Here is a 25,408-nt window from a genome sequence, read left to right as displayed (position 1 = left end):
CCCTTGAGTTTTGTTTTGTTTTGTTTTTGTTTTTGTTTTTGTTTTGTTTTTGTTTTTTTAGACGGAGTCTCGTTCTGTCACCCAGGCTGGAGTACAGTGGCATGGTCTCGGCTCACTGCAAGCTCTGCCTCCCGGGTTCACGCTGTTCTCCTGCCTCAGCTTCCCGAGTAGCTAGGACTACAGGCGTCCACCATGATGCCCGGCTAATTTTTGTATTTTTAGTACAGACGGGGTTTCACCATGTTAGCCAGGATGGTCTCAATCTCCTGACCTCGTGATCCACCGGCCTCAGCCTCTCAAAGTGCTAGGATTACAGGTGTGAGCCACTGTGCCCAGCCTCCCTTGAGTTTTTGAGCTAGTCTGTGTGACATTATTAGCATCTGTCTTACTTGCTCTTTTAAAACAAATAAGACAGTCAGTTACTTTAGGAGAAAGAATAAGTCCTCCAAACAGAGAGGAGAACTGGGCTCTTTGGAATGTGCAGGCCCCAGTGGAATAGGAAAAAGTGCAGTAGACCCCCAGTCATTGAAGGAATGCACATAGAGCTCCTCAAAGGGAAATCCTGCCACCCACTCTGTGTGGCATGGGCATTTGGGCATTTCGTATAGCATGCACATCTCCCACAGCCACACACACTACTGTGCCAAGCCCAAGCAGCAGCCTAGATTATAAGGCTTTTAGGGGGCTTGAACACACGGCAAATGACGTTCGCCAGTGGCCATGAACAGACTGGATGTTGTGCACCAGTTGTTTTGTGAGTTGGTTCATCTAAAACAGTAGCGTCAGTGGGGTAGGGTCTCCCTGAGATCAGCCCTCAGCATTTGCCACTGCAGGGGTTGGGGGAGGGGTACTGGGATGGGGGCTTGTCATGCAACCTTCTTTAGCTAAGATGAGACCCTCATCCAAGCCTCTCTCTCTGGAGCAAACTACCAGGATCAGGATCAGTCTCCTTCCATGACGTGAAGCGACCTGGGGACAACTCACCTAAAATGGGACTGAGCCTACAGCAGAGCAGCCTGTGTGGTGGCTGAGAGTGAGTCAGAGACAACCAACTAACCAAGGTGTTTATTTCAAAATGCTGAAGTCCTCTGGTCTGCATGACAAGCACAGTGCAGTGGACCGAGGGGATTTGGCCCGGGCTGAAAGTGATCAGATGTGAGCTTGTACACAATGGCAAATAGGTTTTAATGAATATGTTAAGCACCTCTGGCTCATCGCTGCTGTCTTGGGGATGATCTGGAGGCTGTATCTGAGCCCAACAGGAAAGAGGACCATGATTAGTGGTCCTACGATTAGTGGGAATATCTTCCATGGACCAGGGATGGAAGTGTGGTGGCCCATGTACCCTACATTCTGTCTCTGAGCCTACATACTGGCATTAAAAGTTCTGTGTCTGGAAAAGTAAGTTGGAATCTAATCATGGAAAGCTTTAAATGTTAGACTGAAGAATTTGGCCTTTATTTTGTGGAATTTTGTGGTTTGTCTGGTCAGAACACTAGCTATAAAAATATGGACAGGAAATGCCTTCAGCAGGATTCACACTCTGCACCTGCCGGAGGAGCTACGCAGCACCCTGGTGTCTTACGCTCATTTGTGTCTCACATTTAAATCACCTGACTGTCTTCCAGTTTGCAAGCCTGCTGCCGGTATTAGAAAAGCACTGATGAACTGAGTGTTGGAAAATGACATTATCAGAAGGTATTTTAGGCAGGGATGTGAAAGTTGGATTGGAGAAAGGAGAAAAAAGGGTAGAAGCTGCAATATTAGTTAAGAAGTATTGAAAGTCTCCATTTAAGAGTCACGCATACCTTAACCAGAACTGTGAAAATAGAAAAGGGGGAAAGAGCTAAGAGGCGTTGCAGAAGTGTACCATCTTTGTTTAGCTTGGGACAGAGAGAAGAGAGACTTCAAAAGTGATGTCAAAGTTTTAAACCTAAGGGACTGGGGAAAGACTGCTGGTCCTATGAACAGAAATAGGGAATTCCAATAAATGAATAAATTTAGACTGGGCTGTGGGGAGGAAGGAGATGAGTGGATGCATTTTAGAACCCAGTTATTTTTTGATGATGCCACTGTTACAGACAAACCCACTCACACACAGCATTTCCCCGAGAAAAGCTGTGAGTTGGACATTGTGTCTTGTCCTATCTTTCCCAGACTAAGGGAGGACATCCAATTAGGACAGCTGGCTGGGTTAAAGGTTCAGACTGTGGCCATGGAATAAAGCCAAATTAACTGGGATGGAACCTGTGTCCTTGACTAGAAGAGCAAAGGACTAACTGGTAATCAGCTTCGGCTATTTCTGCTGTAACATCTAATCAGATATTGGCTTCCTGTCCTCAGTCTTCTTGCCAGCTGGATGGTTGCCTTGCCTTACTGCCTGTCCCAGCTATGGGTAGATGTCACACTGAACGTGTTCATCTTTCAACTCTCTTCTCATCTCTCTCGATCGGGGTGAGAATGGATCAGGAAGTGGGAGAGTTTGGCTAGGTCAACAAAGAAGCGTGTGTAATGTCATGCCAGATGCCTGGTAGTGGTACACTCTGCCTGCCCATCCAGTTTCTGAGTCCTGCTTTATGATGCCAGACTGGAGTTTGCAAATAGTAGTTGCTGCACATCCTCCACCTAACATTTTCTTGTAGATGCTTGATGCCAGGACCCTGTCTCACCTGTTGAGTCCTGGTTCAGCTATCAGTTAGCTTAATAGCTTGATAAAACTTTATTAGTTTTCATGATTCCATGGGTTGACTGGGCTCAGATGGATATCTCACAGGACTCTTATGCAGCTGTGGATGGGGCTGTAACATCCAAGAAGCTTCATTCATGTATCTGGCCCTTGGCAAAGACAGCTGAAAGCTGGGCTCAGCTGGGCTGCTGATGACTGAGTCTCTTGCTCTCACCATGTAGTCTCATGGCCTCTCCTTTTCCATATGGCCTCCTCACAGGGTCTCTCTAGGAGGGTAGATGAACATCTTACATGGCATCCAGGGATCTCCAAAGCACGAAAGCAGAAACTATCATGCCTTCTGATGACTTAGGCCCCAGACAGGCACATCGCCGCCAATTCTGTGTTGTTCTGTTGGTTAAGTGAGTCATAGAACCAGCCTCGATTGGGAGTTAGAAAAGGACTATGTAACCATGTAGATTTGGGGAGGCTCAATTCATTGCAGACATCAAATGTGTTTTTACCTCACCCAGAATATAATCCTTTCAGGGATTCTGTGAACTGTACCCCACACCCTCTGACCTCAACTCCAACTCCACCTTCCCTTCCTCCCTCCCCTCTCTCTGGCAATACTGACTTCTTCTGCTTTCCTTCTGTGGGCTGGGAGAAGGCACTCAGGGAGGTGGTGCTGGGAACCTGAGTATTCCCCGACATGTAGGAATCATTCAGGAAGACAAGTAGTGGTAAGGGAATCTAAGAGAGGGAAGAATGTTTAAGAACACTGAGGATGTGGAACACTTCCTGTTGCAGGGTTAGAACATAGAGTCACTACTGGGGTATTGTGTAAAGTCAGACAAAACAGACAAGGAGAGGCCAGGTCATGAGGAAAATTACATACCAAATAAGGAATTTCAGTTTGGTTTCCTAGATATTGAAGGGTTATAAGCAGGGAAACTTAATCAGATTTGCATTTTAGAAAGAACACTCTGGCAGTTTGGGAAATACACTAGAAAGTGAAGAGATTAAGAAGGAGGTAGACCAATTAGGACCAAAGATTAAGCAAGACATGGTGAAGGTCTTAGCTCAGCATGTCCCACACCCCTAGGCTGTGTGAGTCTATGGGCAAATTTGGAGTGTAGGGTGCGGGGAGCATGTCTATATAATCAATTTGATTTGAAATGTATTATAAATTTATGAACCTATGAAAGATGATAAACTGATAAAGATTTAGAAAATGGGTAGAGGGTACACATAGCCATTTGCTATCCAATCAGTGCACTGAAAGATTTCTTTGTAATGTCCAGGCCCCATCAGCTCCCATTCAGGTCTAGGAACCATCTCCTCATACTCTTTATTGTTAAATATGCTGTTCCTGGCTAATTTATATTTCCCACTGAAAGAAAAAAGTAGCACTGCAGTTATTATTCACAATGGCATGGCTCTTTGCAAGCTATTTGTATAGAAACAATATAGATCTTTTTCCTCTTGCAGTTTCCTAGTACCAGTTATTTTGTGCTGATTACATGCATGACATCATCCATCATGCTGCCTGTGAATGCTGGTTTCCAGTGATTCTCTCAGAGGTTGTTATGGTGCTTCCTTGATGACCACAAGTGCACCTGTTACCCAGGGCATGCAGGAAAATGTGAGCAACAATCTGATTTTCTGCTCATGTTAAAGTTATTGTTCAGACTTTTGTACCACAAATGTAAATTAACACATATTCCAATCATGTCTTCTTTCGAATTCTCGAGGCTATAATCATTGCACTCCTAGAATGGCATCTCTTTTAATGTTGGACACACTCCTGCCTCCCACAGTGCTTTCTGTAGGGAAGAGAGGAAAGGAACCTCTAGGCTTGGCAGGAAAAGTACAATCCCATTCATCCAAGAAATATCTGTCATCTCTCAGACCTTAAGACCAACCTGGGAGAGCACAGCATCACCATATCAATCAAATAGAGGCAACGCTGTGCAGCAACAGCCTCAGAAACTCTCAGAAGAAACAGGACTGGGGTCACCCCAGAGGACTTCCTGACATGTGTTATCCTAGCGTGTAAAAGGTGTGGCATGACCATCTTGGGTGCCCATGGCCTGGGGCTGGTAGTAAAAGATTCTGTTAATACTCTCATTACTCTTGGGTGCTAGAGACCAGAGATGGCACTACAAGGTAACAAGTGAAAATGCACAGGCCCATGTATATCACACTTCTTCCCTCCTGGAACAGGGGCCCATCCACAGGGCCCCAGAACAACCCCACAGAAGCATGATTCAGAGTTCCTTGGGGCAACTGGTTGACCACGTATGTCAGGTAGAGTTGCAGGGAACACTCAGAAGAAGCAAAACGAGGACCAGGAACCATGTGGGCTGGGGTGGCCTGTCTGGATGCCACTGAAAGAGCTGCCAGTCCCAGGCACTGGAGAGGACTTAGAAAATGTCGAGGAGTGGGCCAAATGTAGCAGCTCTTGCCTGTAATCCCAGCACTTTGGGAGGCTGAGGCAGGGGGATCACTTGAGCTCAGGAGTTTGAGACCAGCCCAGGCAACATAGTGAGACCTTGTCTCTACAAGAAATGAAAAATTAGTTGGGCATGGTGACATATGCTGTAGTCGGAGCTACTTGAGAGGCTGGGACAGGAGGATCACTTAAGCCCAGGAGATTGTGGCTGCAGTGAGCTATAATTGTGCCACTCCACTCCAGCCTGGGTGACAGAGTGAGACCTTATCTCAAAAAAAAAAAAAAAAAAAAAAAAAAAAAAGGAAAGAAAGAAAGAAAAGAAAACGTTGTGGAAAGCACTCTGAAACACAAGTCTCCCTTTTGCTTCAAGGCCTTAGATGGGTGCCCTACTTGCCCCAGTCTAGGAGTGGTACTGGCAGTTTGAAGGAACAGTGAGTTCAAGAGCTGCAGGTTCATTTGAGAGACTCTGTGAAGATGATTAGGGAAATAATCCACAATAAAGATTTCCAACCTGTCTCTCTCCGACTTAAATATATTTTTAAAATACATCTTACTGTAAACACCAATATTAAAGCAGATACTAGCACAGATGTTGTGGTTTAAGTGGAAGATAAGAGTTCAGAGCCTAGCTGATGACCTGAGTTCAGTACCACAGCACACCTCTGTCTCCATGAAATCCCAGGAAAACCTTAGGGACCCAGAGAACACAACCTGAAGCTATGCATCTAAAGAATGTGCACACAGGCTAGAGGCAAAAATGAAGGCTGAATTATCATTCATCCAAATATTAATATTGCAAATATCCAGTAGTATTTTCCATATGGTATAGTATAACCTGCTTTTAAAGTTTGTTGGCCAGGCACAGTGGCTCACGCCTGTAAACCCAGCATTTTGGGACGCTGAGGCAAGCAGATCACTTGAGGCCAGGAGTTGGCCAGCCTGGCCAACATGGTGAAACCCTCCCGACTGTACTAAAAGTACAAAAATTAGCCGGGTGTGGTGGTGGGCCACTGCAATCCGTCCTGGGAGACAGAGTGAGACTCTGTCTAAAAAAAATAAGTTTTGTTGTTTGTTGAAGAACTTAGACCACTTTCTTGAACTTTTTCAGTTTTTTTCCCTCAAAAATTCAATTCAAATCTTTATTAATTCTTTGTAGTTCTCCCCTGTTACCCACTACCCTCTGTAAGACTATAAGGAAATTTTAGAAAAGGAAGTTTCTGTTGTTTACAATTTATAATGATTCAGAAAATAAGTTATAAAGAAAGAAAAAGAAAGAAAAGAAATAATTAAAAAATGGCCTACCCAAATCCTTACAGTCCAAGATGAACTGGAACAAAACACTTGAGTGAGTGTCTCATACCTGTGCTTGGTTCTGTGTTGAGCGTCCCTGCAATTCCATTTAAGACTTGCTAGGAAATTATTTATTTATACTGGAAGATCACATAATGTCTCTTAAAGAAATCCTGTTGCTAAATGGCTCCAGGAGAGTTTTGCTGATTTCTAGAGAAGAACAGTCATGCTCTTTGTCTTGAACTGAATGGCTGACAGCAAAGGAGGCCAACCTCGGGTGCCCTCGCTGCCAGACATAAACGGGCTGCTTTGAAATTCTTGCCAACTGGCCGACAGTATTTTCATTATTTCTGTGAAGCCTGACACTGAGATCTTTTAAAGAAGCCACAGTTGTGTCTCACTGGCAGGATAAATTAGCTGAAATTGTGCATATTCTACCTGTCCTGATGTTCCCGGGGCTAAAGGCTGATGACCTACAGAGGTGAATTCACTGAAGAAGTAAGAAGGAAGCTCAAACAGGCTGTAATAATAGCAGCTCAACCCCGACCCCTGAAGAAAATGTACAACCATCGAGAGGGATCTCTATTTCAGCTGGAAACTGAGGGGAGGGAGAAGAGACGGGAGAGCAAGAGTCAGAACAGGGGTGGGATCTGTTCCACTGGGGGATGGAGTAAGTTCATGACAGGGGAAATATCTTTCCACCTCTTTATTCTTTGAGTGCTGTCAGAGCGACCCCTGATGTTTCTAGCCCCACGTCTTACCAATCATTGAGAAGGTGCCACTTTGAGAGGATTGTCAGACTTGCTTCTATTGTACTCCTTCCACTTCCACCACTTGCAAGGCCCCTCATGTTGGGAGGTACACATTGTCAGCCCACTCATGCCCATCCATCAGAGCACAGCTCATTTGTCACCTCCTCTGCGGACTCCTTGTTCCTTTATTCTGAATTAAGCTATGTTACTACCATGTGCTTTAAACCTTTTCTTTATACTAATGCCCAGCACTTCATTGCATTATCTTTCAATAGGCTGATCCTTGCAGGCATGAATACTGTCTTGTCTACAGTTGATTATCTGACAGCATCAGCACAGTATTGACTTTTCTGGATTTTTTGAAACTTGGATGTTAGTTGAGAATTTCTACATTCTTGATGGAAATAAAAACAAATAACTATTGTGTTTATTGATCATCTTAATGAGCTCTTTGGTGAAGTGCATGTCTGTCTTTTGTCCACTTTTCTATTGAGTCACCTGGCTTTTTCTTATTGACTTGTAGGTTTCTTTATAGATTGTGGCTAAGATACCTTTGTTGGTTGTAAGTGTTGCAAATATCTTTTCCTTTTTTTTTTTTTTTTTTTTTGAGACAGGGTCTTGCTCTGTTGCCCAGGCTACAGTGCAGTGGCATGATCTCGGCTCATTGCAGCCTCTGTCACCAGGGTTCAAGCAATTCTCATGCCTCAACCTCCTGTGTAGCTGGGATCACAGGTATGCACCACCACACGTGGCTAATTTTTTTTTTTTTTCAGTAGAGATGGGATTTCATCATATTGACCAGACTAGTCTTAAACTCCTGACCTCAAATGATCTGCCCACCTCAGCCTCCCAAAGTGCTGGGAATACAGGCGTGAGTCACCGCTCCTGGCCATAAATATCTTTTCCTACTCTGTGGCTTCCCTTTTCATTCTCTTAATGATATCTTTTGGTGAAAAGAAACTCTTAATTTTATAAAGTCCAACTTATTTTATTTATGGCTAATGTTCTTTGTGTCCTAAGAAATCTTTGCCTAGCTCCAAATCATAAAGGTGTTCTGGTAAATTTTCTTCTAGAAGAATTATTTTCCCTTTCACATTTAGATAATCAATTCATCATGGGGGAAAAAGTGATTTTTTTTGGTGGGGGGACAGATGCGTAAATATTTACAGATCTCAAAGTCACCACCATCCAGCCTAGTTTTACCAATATATAACAATCCCCTGTGTAACCTCTTAACACTTGCCTCTAATGTCTTAAAAGAGAATACTATTCAAGAAAGTTGGCCAGACATGGTGGCTCGTGCCTGTAACCTCAGCACTTTGGGAGACGGAGGCAGGTGGATCGCTTGAGGCTAGGAGTTCAAGACCAGCCTCGGCAACATGAAGGGACCCTGTCTCTACAAAAATAAAAAGTTAGTCAGGCATGGTGGTATACCTGTAGTCCTAGCTACTCGAGAGGCTGAGGCGCAAAGATCACTTGAGCCCGGGAGGTTGAGGCTGCAGTGAGCTGTGTTTGCCTCACATTACTCATGTGTTTGCCTGGGTGACAGATACAATTTTCTACACTACCTACTTCCCTGGAGGACATTTGAACAAAGAGCTAGACTAAAAGAGACAGAAAAGCAGTCTAGTCAAAAAACAAAACAAAACAAAACATTGGTATTAAACAACAGCAGGTTTAAATCTCAGTCCTATTTTTCAGTTGTTTGTGGCCTAGGACAAGGTGTATACTGACTTTCAGCCTCAGTTTCTGCTCTGGAAAGTGGTCATAGTGGTAGCTGAGATTTTTTACTGTTTGCCATGTGCCAGACAGACTCTGTCGCAAGTGCTTCACCTGCACAATCTCATTTAAATCTTAGAACCACTCTGTTACATATGAACAGTTAATATATCTTCTTTATAGATGATAAGCAGAGAGGAGCCATACAGTAACCCAATGGCGCATCTAGGATTTAAGTCTGGGCAGGCTGACCCCAGGGCTCACATATGTAGACACTGTCCTTACTTCTTTCCTATTAAAATTCAAAAGCCCTAAGGTGGCAGTAAAGTGAGATAAGCCGTGTAAAGTGCTTAGCCCAGTGCATGGGCCCTGTTAAGTGCTTAATAAATACTAAAGTTTGTGAGTGTAGCAACAAATAACTAACTTATATTGTGCTCATCCCTAGGCACTTTGGAAGAGCTAGAATCCTTAGCCACTTCAGGAAATGACATAGGAAATCTTTCGAGGTACAGGTAAGAAAATCATGAAAGTTGCATGCTAGTGTGATTGAGGTTGGAAATACTTACTGAATACCCAACCAATGTTATAATCTTCATTAATTAATTAATTTTCCTTACTTTCACTCTAGTCTTCCCTTCCTTCCTTCCTCCCTTCTTTCATCAAGCAAATACTTATTGAGTGCTTACTATGTGCTAGGCCTGTTGTAGGAGCTGGTAACACAGCAGTGAAAACAACAGCCAAATTCTCCGTCCAAACCAAATTTCACTATGGTTTCATTTTCTGGTCTACACAATAAACAAAAGAATCAGTAAATATATAATAGTTAATAAGTGCTATGAAGGTAAATAATGAAGGTTAAAAGAGTAGCCAGTGAAAAAGCAGGGGAAAAAAGATTCATTTATGGATGGAGAGGTCAGGGAAGGCCACTTTGTTGAGGTGACTTTTGATTAGACACCAGAAGAGGTGAGAAAGATGTCGTGAGGATATCTGGTGATAAGGAGAAGAGAGGACAGTAGTTTCAGAGGCCTGGAGTGGGGGTGTATTGGAAATATTCAAGGAACTGCAAGCAGTCGAGTTTAACTGGAGCAGAGTGAGCTTAGAAGAAAATGAGACCCAAGAAATGTGAAGGGTCAGATCATGGAAGGCCTCAGAGCCCTTGGCAAGGTAGGGTTTTAGTGAGAAGCAGTTTTGCACGATGGTTAAGAACATAGTTTCCACCAGTGAATTCTCTAAGTTCAAACACTAGCTTTAATAGTTACATAAATTTGAGCCTTGTGTTGTACCTCTTTGTGCCTTAGTTTCTTCATCTGTAAAATGGGATTATTAATATCAAATTAGGCTTTAGAAAATTCTGGCAATTTCTTGGCATCCAGGTAAAGAGCTGAAATTAAAGCATCTCTTGCTTGAACTTGTAATTCATGGAAGGTGTTAAACCTTTACTTACACCAATACCAAAAATAGATTTTTTATTAATTATATAGAGGTGGCTTTTCAGACTACTATCACAAGTTCTTTTTTTTTTTTTTTTTTGGTGGGGGCAGTTTGAGACAGGGTCTTCCGTGTTGCCTAGGCTGGTATTGAACTCTTGGGCTCAAGTGATCCGCCTACCTTGGCCTCCCAGAGTGTTGGGATTACAGGCGTGAGCCACTGCATCTGGTCAGCTATCATAAGATAATTGAACAAAAGAATATCCTTGGCTAATCATTGATTGAATTTCAATTAGCAAATGACTTTGCCTATTACCAGTAAGTTTCCAAAGAGACTTGAGAATAGGTCTGCATCAGATCACATATCAAAATAAACTTTCTCCAAGACAGATTCAGAGCATTTCATCAAGATGATTCAAGTAACATGAATGAAGACAAATCTGGGCCAAAAGAATGTGGCCTGCAAAGTATGACAGGGCTTGATGGAATAACATCATTATTGGTATTCTAATATGCAATATAATTAGATTTCAGATCTAGACTCTTCTGAAAATAATGCAGACAGAGAAGTGCCTCAGGTCAGGATTTTAATTCAGAGAGTAAGATGAGAATAAGTATTTTGTGGTAGTGCTCTTTTTTGTTGAAGGGTAACCTTTACTACAGAGTACATGTTGAGGTCTGATATATTTGACAGTGCCACCATCTTCAATGTCTCCGATTTGCTTCCTGAAGTAGAGAAGGGAACACAAGTGAAAAGGAAGTTGGGACTTATTTGGATCCCAGGTTTCCAAAGGGTTTACACCTCTTACTGCCTCAGTTAGCCACAGCTCAAAGCTAGAGAGATTTTTGTTTCTCCTCCAAGGTAGCAAGGAAGCAAATGACTTCAGTGGTATCTTTTGTGCTACATTCTGAGGTAGAGGATGATTGTGATTATAGGAAGTCTTGTTCCATTTTAATTTAATCAACCATCACTTCATAAAGCATCCCCTAGGTTGGCCATAAGCAGCTCAGAGTTCCACATTCCTGCTACCTTTGCTTTTCCCTCAAGAACACGAACAAGGGCAAGAAGGGTCACTGAACCCTTCTTGGGGTTTACAGTCTTAGTGGAAAACGTTAAACCAGTCAGTTCGTGGAAAAACGTTCTGCTGACACTGACTCTTTGGGCTCTTTTTATCCTAAGAGGTCAGAGAAGATGGGCCTGGATGTTAAGCCTGTTGAATAATGGGTCAAAGATAAAAAACAGAGATGCTGTTGACAAGATTTTAGCAGCTCCTCCTGCTCCCTCCACTTCCTCTCATTTCACTCCCAACAGGGAAGGGTGTGGCCATGCTGTAGGCTTCAGGATGCCTTTTCTTTTACAGGGCCAGAGCCTGAGACAAAAGCCTAAGAGCTGAGCCTGGTCTAGGCAAAATACATTCACCAAGTTGCATGTGGTCTACTCCAGTTCACAAGAGTCTACACTGGAGCCTGAGCCAGAGCCCAGCTAAACAGAAAATGCCTTTTTGCCCATCATCCTTTTCTGTGTATATCATTTACTGCAGGACAGATGGAATTCAGGTGTGCAGGATCCCTGAGCCATAAATCCCTCCAGCTCCCTGTATTCCTACCAGATGGCATAGAGTTGGGGACTGAGAAGGCATATTCACTGGGGACCAGCATTTGGGCAGTAGAGGCCCTAAGAGAGTGAGGGAAGCTCTTGGAGAAGTCGGTATTGGTAGTAAAAAGGACTCCTTTGGGGTACTAGCTTATCCAGAACTCAAAATGTTGGAGCAGCAAGGAGCTGTGAGTCCCGTGGTAAGCTCATCAGTCAGCTCAGCCCAAAGGATCTGGAGGCCCTGATGGCTGCTTCTCTGGAATCTGAGCCAAGGAAGGCAAGCCAGGAGGATGAGATCACCGTCGCCTCATTAATGTCCTATGTGTAACACAAGTGGGTGGCAAGAAGAGCTCTCGTTTCAGAGAACACTTTGTCTTAATGCTTAGTCAAACAAGGACAAGTACATTTCAAAATGTGTGACATTTTAGCAGGAGGCAGGTACAGATTCATAATCCTTTCTCTATAATTACAAAATTTAAAAGGCTCTGAAAAACAGAAGCTCTTTTGTCAGTGTGGGTTTTGTCATGTGTGCCTCACATAGCAGCAAAAACCATTCTGACCATTGGTTATGTTTCAGAGCCCCTACTCAGCGCTATCACGTCTACTGTGTACATTTTTGTTATTTTGAAATTTGGGGTTAATTCCACTCTTTGAGAAGAGTTAAAGCTGCCCTTATAGGTAACAATGAAGAGAGGGAAAGGAAGAAAAGGAAGTGCCTGTTGAAATCAATAATACAATAAGTAAAGTTATTACAGAAGACAGATCCTGCTATCTGTCTTGAAAAATACAGTATCAGAATCAAAACAATATATGACTTAAAAAACAGAATGGCAAGTTGTAGAAGATTTCCTGTGCAACAATGACTAAGAACTAATGAAAAATAGGATAACACTGCAAAGGGCAAAGAATGCAAATCATGATGATGTGTTAATTTAGTGGATTTGACAATGAAGCGAACATATACCACTAGTTTGTCAGTTATGAAGCAAGCTATTATACACTGCAAAAATTGAACATTGAAAATAATGTGAATATTTAGAAGGCTGTGGTGGTAGGGGGCTGGTAAATCTGAAATCTGTAGGGCAATTCCATAGGTTGGAAATTCAGGCAAGGTTTCTATATTACAGTCTTGAGGTAGAAATCCTTCTCCAAAACAATCTATTTTTGCTTTTAAGACCCTCAACTAATTGGATGAGGTCCACCAACAATATCAAGGGTAATCTCCTTTACTTAAAGTCAGCTGGTGGTAAACTTAACTGCATCTTTACTTAAAGTCAGCTGGTGGTAAACTTTTGCATCTACAAAATACCTCACATCAACATCTACTAGTATTTGTCCAAACAAATGCTAATGCCAATGACCATGGTCATGGTCATGGTCTAGCCAATCTGACACACAAAAATTTAACCATTACAGCTGCCTACAGAATTTAAGAGCTTTAATGCTAATAGACTAAAATAGAAAAAAACACACAGAATTTAAGAGCCTCATGGAGTAAAATATCTTACAAATATGTAATAAAATCACTCCCGATGATGTTGAAACAACCGAAATATCTTTTAAAATAATTTAAATATATTTTTTAAATTATTAAAATGAAATAACTTAAATTTTAATAAAATTGGGATCCACCCATCTTGCCTTCCCAAGGTGCTGGGATTACAGGCGTGAGCCACCGTGCCTGGCCAGCACTGTGTTTTTAAAACAAGATAAAATTGACAGTACCTGAGGAAAGCCTACACCCAAGAAATCTGAAAGATATATGCAAATTACCTGCGCAAACGAGAAAGTATGAGTAATTAGAGAACTACTTTATGATGACTCAACGACCACTTTGTACCAGCAATATGGGTTTACTACCAGTAAGCTGATGTAGAAGAAAAATGTAAAGTTCTGTTACTCCTGGACCATGGCTTTACAAACCCTCCTCTTGAACTTCTTGCATAATGTTTTCAGTGTTTCTTTTCCTTGCAACATGACATCAGGAGTGTAGCCTTGGAGCCAAAGAGCTTTAGAGACTGAAAAGCAAGTCTGAACACTTCTTTCCAAAGTGTATGTTTGCTTCAGTGAACAGAAGCCAGGAATCTAAGACTTCCTCTATCCTTTATTCTCAAGGATACCATTTACTGTGCTTCCAGTGCTTAGAATGATATTATTAAATCAACATTCACAAATGCTAGGCACAGAATTTTGCTACTCCAATGTTGGAAAATAAAACCACCAACAAAGACTTAGAAATATGTGGGGCCATTGACGAAAAAACAGTTATGTCAATCTTTATTGGCTGAAGATGTTAGAAGCTGATAGTAAAGAAATAGTGATCATTGATAGTGATGCAGTTGTATATTTTCAGTGATGGGGAGATTGCTGAAATGTTGCAAATGTAGTAAGCATGAGGATAACAGAAGATAATGATGATGATATTATAAATATAGGTGAAAAACACTGCAGATGATCTGGTGATGTTACTTAATGTGAGGTAGTTTATAGCTAGCCTGGAATAATATACTTTCAATGATGATGGAAAGATTGTTGACATTTACTCAAACAGAAATTGTTTAGACAAAAATCCATGTTAATGAAACAAATGACAGGACAAAGTTTGATTTTTATTTAATTTTATATATAAAAAAATTAAATCCATATTATTTCTTATGATCCTGTGAATCCCAGTCCAAAGGCAGGAGAAGGCCGATGTTCCAGCTCCAGCATGCAAGCGGGAAGAGAACAAATCTCTTCCTCTGCTTTTGTGCTACCAAGCTTTCAACGGATTGAATGAGGCCTGCCCACATTGACAAGGGCAATCTACTTTCCTGAGTCCACCAATTCAAATGCTAATCTCATCTGAAAACACTCTCACAGAAACACCCAGAAGTAGTGTTTAATCTGGGCACCCCATGGCCTAGTCAGTTTGACCCATAAAATGAACCATTACAGGAGGTCAGGGCTTCAACATATGAATTTCGAGGGGACACAATTCAGTCCATATCATCAGCAGGCTCCACTGATGGTATTATGTAAAATATAATATATGAATATACAACCTTTCTAAAAATTTCTAAAATTCTAAATTATGAATTATCCAGCCAAAAACGTTTCTGACAAGAGACTGTTGACCTCTACAAAATATCCTATAACCTCTTTCCTTAAGAGAGTTTAGATTATAGGACTATTGATCTAGAAAATAATAAAATTTGAGAAAAATGGGAGAAAGAATATTTCTATTGCTTGTTTTTCCCTTTAAACTCCTTTTGTTCTAAGGAGAGTGGGGACTTTTAAGAACTAGATAAAAGGGGTCCAGAATATCTCAACTGTGATTGCATTTCAGCCCTCAGCCTACTCTGTACTTTTGTGTGAAGTCATCTAGGTCCTCAGAGTCTCATATACTAGTCAGGAACAAGGCAGAACTGTGACTCTTACCCCAGGGACGTGGCTCTTCCAAATACAGCACTCCTATCTACTCTAGATCTGCCACTTGCTGGTAGAGTGGTGGGCAATCCTCATCTCCAAAATGATAATAATGACAGTGCTAACTGCAAGGGTTAATCAGGCCTCTGAGCCCAAGCTAAGCCATCATATCCCCAGTGACCTGCATGTATACATCCAGATGGCCTGAAGCAACTGAAGATCCACAAAAGAAGTGAAAATAGCCTTAACTGATGACATTCCACCATTGTGATTTATTTCTGCTCCGACCTAACTGATCAATGGACTTTGTAATCTCACCCACCTTTAAGAAGGTTCTTTGTAATTCTCCCCACCTTTGAGAATGTACTTTGTGAGATCCACCCCCTGCCTGCAAAACATTGCTCCTAACTCCACCACCTATTCCAAAACCTGTAAGAACTAATGATAATCCACCACCCTTTGCTGACTCTCTTTTCGGACTCAGCCTACCTGCACCCAGGTGAAATAAACAGCCTTATTGCTCACACAAAGCCTGTTTGTGGTCTCTTCCCACGGACATGTGAGACATTTGGTGCCGAAACCCGGGTCAGTGGGACTCCTTTGGGAGACCAGTCCCCTGTCCTCACCCTCACTCTGTGAAGAGATCCACCTATGACCTCGGGTCCTCAGACCAACCAGCCCAAGGAACATCTCACCAGTTTTAATTCTTGTAAATGGTCTTTTCACTCTCTTCTCCAACCTCTCTCGCTACCCATCAATCTTCCTGCCCTTCCAATTCCAGTTCTTTTTCCTCTCTGATAGAGACAAAGGAGACACGTGTTATCTGTGGACCCAAAACTCCTGTGCTGGTCACGGACTCAGGAAGACAGCCTTCCCTCAGTGTTTAATCATTGCGGGGATGCCTGTCTGATTATTCACCCACATTCCATTGGGGTCCAATCTCCATGGGGATGCCTGCCTTGGTCATTCACCCATATTCCCTTGGTGGCAAGGCAGTTGCGGGGACACCTGCTTTGGCTGCTCACCCCACCCTTTCTCTCCATGTCTCTATCCCTTTTCCACTTTCCTGGGGGGCAAGCACCTCCCACCCCTTTTCAACTTTCCTGGGGTGGGGCAAGTACCTCTCACCCCTTTTCCACTTTCCTAGGGGCAAGCACCTCCCACCCCTTTTCTACTTTCTGGGGGGCAAGCACCTCCCATCCCTTTTCCACTTTCCTGGGGGGCTAGCACCCCCTACCCCTTCTCTCCATGTCTCTACCCTCTCTTTTCTCTGGGCTTGCCTCCTTCACTATGGGCAACCTTCCACCCTCCATTCCTCCCTCCTCTCCCTTAGCCTTTGTTCTCAAGAACTTAAAACCTCTTCAACTCTCGCCTGACCTAAAATCTAAGCATCTTATTTTCTTCTGCAACACCGCTTGGCCCTAACACAAACTTGACAATGGTTCTAAATGGCCAGAAAACGGCACTTTTGATTTCTCCATCCTACAAGACCTAGATAATTTTTGTCGAAAAATGGGTAAATGGTCTGAGGTACCTGGTGTCCTGGCATTCTTTTACACATTGGTCCCTTCCTAGTCTCTGCTCCCAATGCGACTCATCCCAAATCTTTCTTCTTTCTTTCCTGTTTATTCCTTCAGTCTCCACCCCAAGCTCTGAGTCCTTTGAATCCTTCTTTTCTACAGACTCATCTGACCTCTCCTCTTCTCCCCAGGCTGCTCCTTGCCAGGCCAAGCCAGGTCCCAATTTTTCCTCAGCCTCTGCTCCGCTGCCCTATAATCTTTCTATCACCTCCCCTCCTCACACCCGGCCTGGCTTACAGTTTCTTTCCGTGACCAGCCCTCCCCCACCTGCCCAACAATTTCCTCTTAAAGAGGTGGCTGGAGCTGAAGGCATAGCCAAGGTTAATGCTCCTTTTTCTTTATCCGACCTCTCCCAAATCAGTTAGTGTTTAGGCTCTTTTTCATCAAATGTAAAAACTCAACCCAGTTCATGGCCCATTTGGCAACAACCCTTAGATGCTTTACCGCCCTAGACCCGGAGGGGCCAGAAGGCCGCCTTGTTTTTAATATGCATTTTATCACCCAGTCAGCTCCTGACATTAGAAAAAAGCTCCAAAAATTAAATTCCAGCCTTCAAACCCCACAACAGGACTTAATTAACCTTGCCTTCAAGGTGTACAGTAATAGAGTAGAAGCAGCCAAGTAGCAATGTATTTCTGAGTTACAATTCCTTGCCTCCACTGTGATTCCAGCCACATCTTCAGCACACGAGAACTCCAAACACCTGAACCTCAGCTGCCAGGGGTTCCTCCAGAACCTCCTCCCCCAGGAACTTGCTTCAAGTGCCAGAAATCTGGCCACTGGGCCAAGGAATGCCCACAGCCTAGGATTCCTCCTAAGCCATGTCCCATCTGTGCAAGACCCTACTGAAAATTGGACTGTCCAGCTCACCTGGCAGCCACTTCCAGAGCCCCTGGAACTCTGGCCCAAGGCTCTCTGAGTGACTCCTTCCCAGATCTTCTCGGCTTAGTGGTTGAAGACTGATGCTGCCACATCGCCTCGGAAACCCCCTGGACCATCACAGATGCTTTGGGTGACTCTTACAGTGGAGGATAAGTCTGTCCCCTTCTTAATCAGTACGGAGGCTACCAACTCCACATTACTTTCTTTTCAAAGGCCTGTTTCCCTTGCCTCCATAACTGTTGTGGGTATTGACAGCCAGGCTTCTAAACCTCTTAAAACTCTCCAACTCTGGTGCCAACTTGGACAACATTCTTTTATGCCCTCCTTTTTAGTTATCCCCACCTGTCCAGCTCCCTTATTAGGTCGAGGCATTTTAACTAAATTATCTGCTTCCCTGAATATTCCTAGGCTACAGCCACACCTCATTGTTGCCCTTTTCCCCAGTTTCGAAGCCTCCTTCACATCCTCCCCTTGTATCTCCCCACCTTAACCCTCAAGTATAGGATACCTCTACTCCCTCCTTGGCGACTGATCATGCACCCCTTACCATCCCATTAAAACCTAATCACCCTTACCCCACTCAATGCCAATATCCCATCCCATAGCACGCTTTAAAAGGATTAAAGCCTGTTATCACTCACCTATTACAGCATGGCCTTTTAAAGCCTATAAACTCCCCTTACAATTCCCCCATTTTACCTGTCCAAAATCTGGACAAGTCTTACAGGTTAGTTCAGGATCTGTACTTTATCAACCAAATTGTCTTGCCTATCCACCCCGTGGTGCCAAACCCACATCCTCTCCTATCCTCAATACCTTCCTCCACAACTCATTATTCTGTTCTGGATCTCAAACATGCTTTCTTTACTATTCCTTTGCACCCTTCATCCCAGCCTCTCTTCACTTTCACTTGGGCTGACCCTGACACCCATCAGGCTCAGCAAATTACCTGGGTTGTACTGCCACAAGGCTTCACAGACAGCCCCCATTACTTCAGTCAAGCCCAAATTTCTTCCTCATCTGTTACCTATCTCGCCATAATTCTCATGAAAACACACATGCTCTCCCTGCTGATCATGTCTGGCTAATCTCCCAAACCCCAATCCCTTCTACAAAACAACAACTCCTTTCCTTCCTAGGCATGGTTAGGTACTTCTGCCTTTGGATATCTAGTTTTACCATCCTGACTAAACCATTATATAAACTCACAAAAGCAAACCTAGCTGACCCCACAGATCCTAAATCCTTTCCCCACTCCTCTTTCCCTTCCTTGAAGACAGCTTTAGAGGCTGCCCCCACACTAGCTCTACCTGACTCATCCCAACCCTTTTCATTATGCACAGCTGAAGTGCAGGGCTGTGCAGTCGGAATTCTTACGCAAGGACCAGAACGGCACCCTGTAGCCTTTTTGTCCAAACAACTTGACCTTACTGTTTTAGGCTGGCCATCATGTCTCTGTGCGGTGGCTGCCACCACCCTAATACTTTTAGAGGCCCTCAAAATCACAAACTATGTTCAACTCACTCTCTACGGTTCTCATAACTTCCAAAATCTATTTTCTTCCTCACACCTGACACATATACTTTCTGCTCCCCAGTTCCTTCAGCTGTACTCACTCTTTGTTGAGTCTCCCACAGTTACCATTGTTCCTGGACTGGACTTCAATACAGCCTCTCACTTTATTCCTGATACCACATCTGACCCCCATGACTGTATCTTTCTGATATACTTGGCATTCACTCCATTTCCCCTGTTTCCTTCTTTTCTGTTGCTCACCCTGATCATACTTGGTTTATTGATGGCAGTTCCACCATGCCTAATCGCCATTCACCAGCAAAGGCAGGCTATGCTATAGTATCTTCCACACCTATAGTTGAGGCTACCGCTCTGCCTCTCTCTACTACCTCTCAGCAAGCCAAACTAATTGCCTTAACTCGAGCCCTCACTCTTGCAAAAGGACTACGCATCAATATTTATACTGACTCTAAATATGCCATCCATCTCCTGCACCACCATGCTGTTATATGGGCTGAAAGAGGTTTCCTCACTACACAAGGGTCCTCCATCATTAATGCCTCTTTAATAAAAACTCTTCTCCAGGCCGCTTTCCTTCCAAAGGAAGCTGGAGTCATTCACTGCAAGGGCCATCAAAAGGTATCAGATCCCATCACTCAGGTCAACACTTAGGCTGATAAGGTAGCTAAAAAAGCAGCTAGCATTCCAACTTCTATCCCTCACAGCAGTTTTTCTCCTCATTGGTCACTCCCACCTACTCCCCCACTGAAACTTCCACCTATCAATCTCTTCCCACACAAAGCAAATGGTTCTTGGACCAAGGAAAATATCTCCTTCCAGCCTCACAGGCCCATCCTATTCTGTCATCATTTCATAACCTCTTCCATGTAGGTTACAAGGCACTAGCCCACTTGTTAGAGCCTCTCATTTCCTTTCCATTGTGGAAATCTATCCTTAAGGAAATCACTTCTCAGTGTTCCATCTGCTATTCTACTACTTCTCAGGGATTATTCAGGCCCCTCCTTTCCCTACACATCAAGCTCAGGGATTTGCCCCTGCCCAGGACTGGCAAATTGACTTTACTCACATGCCCCAAGTCAGGAAACTAAAATACCTCTTGGTCTGGGCAGACACTTTCACTGGATGAGTAGAGACCTTTCCCACAGGGTCTGAAAAGGCCACCGCGGTCATTTCTTCCCTTCTGTAAGACATAATTCCTCAGTTTGGCCTTCCCACCTGTATACAGTCTGATAATGGACTGGCCTTTACTAGTCAAATCACCCAAGAAGTTTCTCAGACTCTTGATATTCAGTGAAACCTTCATACCCCTTACTGTCCATTGTGATTTATTTCTACCCCAACCTAACTGATCAATGTACTTTATAATCTCCCACACCCTTCAGAAGGTTCTTTGTAATTCTCCCCACCCTTGAGAATATACTTTGTGAGATCCACCCCCTGCCAGCAAAACATTGCTCCTAACTCCACCAACTATCCCAAAACCTATAAGAACTAATGACAATCCACTACCCTTTGCTGACTCTCTTTTCGGACTCAGCCCACCTGCACCCAGGTGAAATAAACAGCCTTGTTGCTCACACAAAGCCTGTTTGGTGGTCTCTTCACATGGACACATGAGACAGGTTATTGTGGGAATTTGATATGATGATCCCTGTAAAGTGCTTAGAACAGTGCCTTCTGTGTAGTGGGCTCTCAATAAATGTTATTTATTACTATGAAAGGTTTGGAAGAGTAAAAATTACTTTGGTCTTTTCCATTAAGGTGAAATCGCCTCTGTGGATAGCATGGTCTTGTATGTAGAAAACCCTAAATACTCCACCAAAAATCTATAAGAACTAATACATAAGTTTAGTAAAGTTGCAGGACATAAAATCAACATAAAGAAATTAGCTGCATTTCTATACATTAACAGCCTATTTGCAAATGAAATCAAGAAAACAATCCCATTTACAATAGCCCTTAAACAACAACAACAACAACAACAAAAAACCTTAGTACTGGGTGGAGTGATTCACCTGTAATCTCAGCACTTTGGGAGGCCGAGGCAGGAGGATTGCTTGAGCCCAGGAGACCAGCCTGGGCAACATAGTGAGACCTTGTCTCTACAAAAAAAATTTAAAATTTGGCCAGGCATGGTGGTGCACACTTGTAGACACAGCTTCTTGGGAAGCTGAGGTGGGAGGATTGCTTGAGCCCAGGAAATTGAGGCTGCAGTGAGCCGTGATTGCACCACTTCATTCCAGCCTGGGCAACAGAGCAAGAGCCTGTCTCGAAAATAAATAAATAAAAATAAAAACACTTAGGAATAAATTTAACTGACATGAAAGGTCTGTACAGTTAAAATTTTAAAACACTGATGAAAGAAATTGAAGACACAAATAATGGAAAGATGCCCCATATTTATGGATTGGAAGAATTATTGTTAAAATGTTCATAATATGTACATAAAACAATCTACAGATTCAATGCAATCTCTATTAAAACTCCAGTGTTTTTTACAGAAATAGAAAAAATAATTCTAAAATTCATGTGGAACCCTAATGACCCTGAGTAGCCAAAGCAAATTGAGAGGAAAAAAAAAAAGAAAACTGGAAGCGTCATACTATTTGATATCAAAATTCACTACAAAGCTATAGTAATCCAAATAACATGGTATTGGCACAAATACAGACATGTAGACTAGTGAAACAGAGATCCCAGAAGTAAATCCATGTATTTACAGTCAACTGATCTTTAACAATGGTGCCAAGAATACACAATAGGGAATGAAGAGTCTCTTCAATAAATAATGCTGGAAAAACTGCATATTCACATGCAGAAGAATGAAATTAGATCCTTATCTCACACCATATACAAAAATAAACTCAAAATGGATTAAAGACTTAAATGAAAGTAGATCTGGAAAAAAGGAAACTCTCTAAGCAAAAGTCCTCCTCCCTACCCCTCTTCCAGCTGCTTTGCATCTGTTTGTGAAGCTCCACTTTTGTCCCCTTAAAGGTAAATGAACACCTTCCTCCTTCCATTTCCACTGCACAGGTAACTCTCAAAGAACTTCACACTCATCAACTCCAGCATGGAGAGCAAGGGACTAAAGAGCAACACTTCTCAGAGACAGCTTTTTAGAACATTTATCTTCTGATGATGATGGTCCTCCTCTGGTTTCCCAGAGTTGGGTGCCTACCTAGAGAATCTCCAAAAAATGCAACACTGCGCTTTGATGTTTGCTTACCATAGTTACCCTTGTTAAATGATATTTATGGGTCTGGGCACTTCTAATCAAAAGTGCCTGTAATCCCAGCACTTTCTGATTAGAAGGTTAGAACTTTCAGCCCAATCCACCACTCCTATCACTATGCAAGGGAAAGGTGCTGGGAATTGAAGGTGGCTGAGCAAGGTGGCTCACGCCTGCAATCCCAGCACTTTGGGAGGCTGAGGTGGGTGGCTCACTTGAGGTCAGGAGTTCAAGACCAGCCTGGCCAACATGGTGAAACCCCATGTCTACTAAAAATACAAAAATTAGCCAGACGTGGTGACAGGCACCTGTAGTCCCAGCTACTCAGGAGGCTGAGGCAGGGGGCACTTGAACCCAGGAGGCAGAGGTTGCAGTGAGCCAAGATTGTACCACTGCACTCCAGCCTGGGCAACAGAGCGAGACTCCATTTCAAAAAAAAATAGTGAATGACTCAGTCTATTTGGGCTGTTATAACAAAATAGCATATACTGGGTAATTTATAAACAATAGAAAGTTGTTGCTCATAGTTCTGGAGGCTGGGAAGTTCAAGACCAGCCCGGCCAAAATGGTGAAACCCCATCTCTACTAAAAATACAAAAATTAGCTGGGCATGGTGGTATACACCTCTAGTCCCAGCTACTTGGGAGGCTGAGGCAGGAGAATTGCTTGAACCCAGGAGGTGGAGATTGCAGTGAGCCGAGATCATGCCACTGCACTCTAACCTGGGCGACAGAATGAGACTCAGTCTTAAAAAAAAAAAAAAAAAAAAAAAAAAAAAAAAAAAAAAAAAAAAAAAGGGAGGCCACTATTTTGGACTGATTCCTGTACTAGGCTCCATCAGCCTGGACCGAATCAGAATGAAGTAAGTTCTAGGTTCCACATAATGAAACTGAATTTAGAAATGGGCCAATTAAAAAAAAAAATCCAGGAGATTATCAGCAACCAATCCAAAGCCACCCCAGTCAACATGAGCTGACATAACATGAAAGGCCTCTCTGCTTTAACCTATACAAGGAAAGTTAACTGAAGCCATCTGATGTTAACCAACCCACTTTTGCCACGACACCATTTCCTTCTAGCCTAAGCTACCTTACAAAAATCGACTGTTCTGCCAAGCCTGGAGGAATGCCTTTCCATTTCGTGAATGGGATGCTGACCAACTCATAATTGCTAATAAAAGCTAATGATATCTTTAAATTCAATTTGTTGAAATTTTGTTCTCTGTCTTCCTCTACCCCATCACCTGTGCTCAGCACCACACCTCTGCTTCACTGTGCCCCTTTATTATTTTTCTAAAGCCAAACAAATCACATGGGCCCCACAGTTAGTGTTTACCTGATGGAATGAACTTTGTGGCCGCTACCAGAACAAACAGAGAAACAGAAAGATACTCTTCCCCCCAAATTAATTCCTCCTCTGCTCAAAAATGGCTTAAATTTCTTGAATTTCTTCAAGCCAGCCAAATGACAATCACACTTATCTAAATACAAAACCTTCGAGATAGTGCTTTAATTCACAGTAAGATTCAAGTAAATCATAACATCATATCTCGAGGGCAGATTTTCTTAATTGGGTACATACTGTTTCCATCAATTGTTTTCCTAGAGCTCTGGATATTTCTCTTCTCATAATAGGGCCAATCTGTGCAATTACAGTTCTGTAAAATACAGCTATGGAACGCTCTGACTTAAGTGTCAGGAGAACAGCCAAGGAGCAAGTTGAGAACTGCCTGGAAGGACCTCTGGCATTACTTCAAAGCCCTGCCAGATCACTTCCGGTATCACACCATCAATTTCCTACCCCAGCTTCACTGACTCCCTATATTAGCATTTCCTGTTAATGTTGTTCATACCCACATGTGAGGGTTACGTGGGATTTTAAGTTAGATTAAATAGAAGGAGCAGCAGTATAGAAATACCGTTATTACAATTCCACTGGTATCTTTTTACTTGTTTTAATGACTACTAAAAACTTAAAAATTATATTATGGGGTTCACACTATATTTCTATTAGGCAGTGCTGCCTTAGAAAATTCTAGTCATGTTCTAACAGAAAACCTATATGTACAATTAAAAACACTTAAACTGTGGGGGGTTACTAACAACATATATCCTTTCCCCCATTCAATTTCTCTCGGTAAGCAGTTTAAATTACCTCTTCATTCGCTGAATATAAAAATTTCAATATCTGAGGATTAAGAAGAGCAAAAGAGGGTCAGAGAAGGGAGATGTTCCCTGCCAGCAGTGTCCTTGTCACATGCTGGGAAGTGAGTTGGCGTAATGACACTTAAAAATCTGACATGTGAAAAAGAAGAAAACAAGCTGCCTTTTAATCCTGGCATCCTAATCTCTCTCTTCTAATCTCTCCCTAGCCTCTGTCTTCTAGGAATGTGGGATACGTTGGGTTGGGAAGTAGAGTGACCTTTGAAAGAGATTGGGATGGGGTCTATGGCAGCTGGCTCCTCTGAATAAATAGGTAAAGACAGGTACAATTAAATAGAGAGTAAGCATTTGCTCAGATGCAGTGGTCCACTAGGAGCCAGTAATCTGTCTAAGTCAATAGAATCCAGAGAAAGTCAAGGTAGTGTGAAGACAATGATGGAAAACTTCATCCACAGAGAAGAAAGAGTAGAGCGAACAGATGACCACAGTCTACTGATGGCTGAAGAACAAGCTATCCACTAAGACTTGTCCCTCGTGGCTAAATTGTAGTACCAAATTTATGTTTCCTGAAGCAATTAGTCTTACATTTTCTCTCTTGCTGTTCACATATTGTTGTTCTGCCACTGAGAAGCAAATGATGGCCAGGTGTGGTGGCTCACACCTGTAATCCCAGAACTTTGGGAAGCTGAGGTGGGTGAATCAGGAG

The 25,408-nt window shown here is 42.8% G+C and overlaps 1 long non-coding RNA gene across 1 annotated transcript in view; it reads left to right on the top strand.

Moving 5' to 3' along the window:
• The window catches only part of LOC126930944 (uncharacterized), a 133,600-nt gene that overhangs the window by 16,333 nt on the left and 91,859 nt on the right, over positions 1-25,408 (top strand). The window contains exon 2 of the long non-coding RNA XR_007717719.1: positions 9,327-9,393. This is a non-coding gene — a long non-coding RNA (uncharacterized LOC126930944). The remainder of the gene's footprint in view (positions 1-9,326; positions 9,394-25,408) is intronic.

This window comes from Macaca thibetana, chromosome 11, assembly GCF_024542745.1.
Source record: "Macaca thibetana thibetana isolate TM-01 chromosome 11, ASM2454274v1, whole genome shotgun sequence".
NCBI lineage: Eukaryota > Metazoa > Chordata > Mammalia > Primates > Cercopithecidae > Macaca > Macaca thibetana.
Note: the sequence above shows the minus strand (reverse complement) of the source record. Positions and strands in the feature narration are given on the sequence as shown.